Genomic DNA, 3,747 nt, shown 5'->3' on the forward strand with positions numbered 1-3,747 from the left:
GTAAGTGGATGAGACCCTGTCTCAATATAAAATTAAAAAAGAGCTGAAGATACAGCCCAGTGGTAGAGTACTGCCTTGTATGTATGTGTGAAGCCCTGTGTTCCATCCCTAGTGCTACAAAAACCAAGCCCAAACAACTAGGAAATGGAAAGTTTCTGTAGTAGAAATAAAGACACAGATGACTGATAATCATGTTGATGGCATGACTGTCTACAGGCCCTAAGAAACTTTATTATATGAAAGGTATTTATTATAGATTAGCATAAATGGATGATAAATCCATATAATAATACATAGGAGTAAATTCAGAAACTACAGATTAGGATCTAAAGGGGAAAAACACAAAACATTATTGAAAGATATGACATCTATATCATAACATCCGCCTTCCCTAATTCTCTTACAAATAATATTTTGTCAAATTTTGGGGAAGGAATTTTGGACTTTAAAATAATTTTATACTGGGGCCGGGAAGATAGCTCAGTGGAATAAGTGCTTGCTTGGCAAGTGCAAGGCCCTGAGTTCAATCCCCGGTTCCGAAAAAAAAAAAAAAAAAAAAAAAATATATATATATATATATATATATATATATACTTCTCCCTTACTCTCTTTCAAAACAAACAAACAAACAAAAAGAAGGAGCTTTTTTTTTTTAACCCTTCTTTGTAAGTTAGCCAGTTAAAGGTTTTTTACAATAGCAGCATAAATACTATTGAATGAAAAACGCATATATTTAGTGAAAAAAGCCAGTTACAAAAAGAAATCACATGACATTGCATTCACATAAACACAAGGACAGTGACGTGGTTCTGTGTGGTCAGAAAGCACATTACCCATGGGAGAGGGGTGATGGGAAAGGCATCTGAGGGTAACTTCAGAGTGCGACTCATCTGCTTCTCAAAGAGTTCACAGTGTTGGCTCTGGGAATTCTATCACCAAAGATTGGCATGATGATTTTTTTCTTTTTCAATTTTTTTTTTTTTTTTGAGGCTGGATCTTGCTCTGTTTTTGGACTCACTGTGGTCAGGCTGGCCTGATCCTCCTGCCTCAGCCTCCTGAGTGTTGGGATTACAGGCAATCATCGCTGTGCCCGTCTGGCTCCCATCACTTCTCTTTTGGGCCTCTGGAGCTGACTGTGTGTGCAATAGGTTGTTTGAATACATCGCAAAGCTCACTGAAGCTCTGCTTGCAGGTTTGTTTTTTTTTCCAGACTTTTTAATTTTGTGTAGTGTCTCTTGTTACGCCTTCAAGATTATTCATTTTTCCTTCTAGGGCTGTATAATAATCTCATCTAGTCTGTATTTCATTTCAGAGACTATAGTTGTTTGCCTCTAGAAGTTCACTTTATTCTTCCATAATCACTCATTTCTCTACTTAACCAGCCTTTTTTTTTTCTAGTTTCTTGAGCAGGTAGAAAATAGTTTCCACTGCTGTTATTTCTGCCATTTTAGATTTGCTTTGGTTGCTTTCTCCTTACTGCGGGTCGTATTTTTGGGCTTTTCAAAATATCTGGTAAATTTTCTTAGGTGCTGCATGTTTTCATATCTTTTGCTTGTTCTATGCTATTTTTTATCACTATAAATACATTTATAATTTAAATATAATGTGAGCTTTATTACAGGATACATGGATGTTTCAGTTCTTGCGTAGAAGCCTTGTTAGATGAAAGCAGAGTAGCATTTAACCTAGGGCTACCTTAGCCCCACTACTCCGATAAAATGCTTTTGAATCTTCTTCTTTTTTTTTTTTTTTTTGGCTCTGAATGCCTTCAGGGCAGGTGTGGCTGGCTTGACTTGTGGGGATCGAACCACAGCAACCTGAGCCTGACTGCTTTGTTGAAGCAGCCACTTAAAAAACTGAGCTAAGGGGGCAGGCCCCCTTGAGTCTTCTTGACAGCTTATAAATTAGGACATTTTCCATATAGACCAGGGGAACAGGAACGTCCCCAGTTAGTGCAAACACTGCTTGGTCAGCCCTCTCATCTAGCAGTCCTCTACTGGAGTAATTCTGACCACACAGGATATTTGGCAACATCTGCACACTTCTGGTTGTCACAGCTGGTACAAGTGCCATTGACATGTGCCTAGTAGAAGCTGAGATGTTGCTAAATATCTACAATCCAGCCCCCACAATACAGAACTGTCTCCCCCAAAGGTTGATTGTACTAATGTAGCAGAAAAGCCAAATATCAAAGCAAAGGGAACACTTCACACGGAGGGTTAGAAGGCAGCTTTTATTATGCTAGAGGGCTGGGGATCCCAGAGTTTCAAATCACCAGCCCAGAGTCAGGTTGGAGTTTAGTTTAAATATAGTTTGTGAGTGGGTAGTACAAAGCTGATATCAGGTTATTACGTGATTGGTTACAGGGAATACAAGAATTGCGTCATATGTTGTAAGGTAGGTTTGTATAGGAACATTCTAGGAAGGAAGGGGTCTGAGAAGAGTAGGTAGAGTTGAAAGTGCCCAAATGTGACAGCCTTGAAGTCCTTGAAGCAAGTTGGAATCACTGCACATTTTTAAAACACAGGGCAGACACAATCAGTTTGACCAACACATTGCTAAGGGGGAACATCTGAGCCAGACAGTCGAGGCTAGCTACGTGACAGCATAGACACAGGCTGTGAGTTGATTTCTAAATTTTGTTCCCATACGCCTACAAATCTGCTCTTCTCTCAGTGTGCTGTAGTCCTAAGGTTGAGAGACCTCGTGTCATGGTTTACATCCAAATCTTCCCCTAAAGGCTCGTGTGCTCAGAGCTAGGGCTTTGGCCAGGCCATCAGTTCATGGGGGATGGTATTCAGCAATAAAAAGTCCTCTGATGAATTATCACTAAATGTGGTGTTGGGAGAGAAAGCCTGGGTAGGAGGCGGGTCATGGACCGAGTGGCCGGGACGCCTGTATCTCCTTCTCCCCCACTGCTGATCTCTCTGCCTCCCATCACTGTACCACACGCAGTTCTCTGCCGTAGCCTTCTGCTGTGCCACCCTGCCTGAGAGCCGTCCAACTATGGACTGAAACCTCTACAAACTGAGAGCTGAAATAAACTTTTCTTCCTTTAAGATGTGAGTGCGATCCATTGTTTTTTTTTTTTTTTTTTAATTTTTATTTATTTATGTGTGTGTGTGTGGCCAGCTCAGCCCACCAGGAGGCGGGGCTGGCTGGCATGTGGTGCTGGGGGATTGAACCGCGGTCCCCATGCTTTGCTAAACTTGTTCTAAGTAGGTGGTTTAGACCACTGAGCCATCTCTCCAGCCCCTCGATCCATTGTTAATAGAGGCACAGTTTGCAATCGCTAAACCTTGGAAACAACCAAATGCCCATCAACTGAAGAATAGATAAGAAAGATGTGTTTTTTATGTAACAAAGTGTCACTCTGCCTTGAAGAAGGGTGAGCTTTGGGCATTTCTAGGTAAACAGATGCACGTTGAGACTCTTTATTTCACTCTTGTGAAATAAGTCAGACTCATCCCTTAGCAGTGCATTGTCTCCGTGGTGTGACAAACTGAAAGAGCAAATAAGGACCAAAATATACCAGATATTGTGAAGTGGGAAGAAACCGTTCAAAGGGGGAAAAAAGAAACTAAGGCTGGGAAAGGGAGAAAGGAAGGGAAAAATTTTTTGTTTTTGTTTTTTGTTTTCACTTTATTTATTTTTTTTGTGTGTTATGTTTATTTTTTTGACATCAGTTATTTTTATTTTAAAGAAAAAAATAAAAACAATGGTACAAAATCTCAAAACAAGATTTTA

The sequence above is a fragment of the Octodon degus genome, unplaced genomic scaffold, assembly GCF_000260255.1.
Source record: "Octodon degus isolate 3935 unplaced genomic scaffold, OctDeg1.0 scaffold00059, whole genome shotgun sequence".
In the NCBI taxonomy this organism is placed as follows: domain Eukaryota; kingdom Metazoa; phylum Chordata; class Mammalia; order Rodentia; family Octodontidae; genus Octodon; species Octodon degus.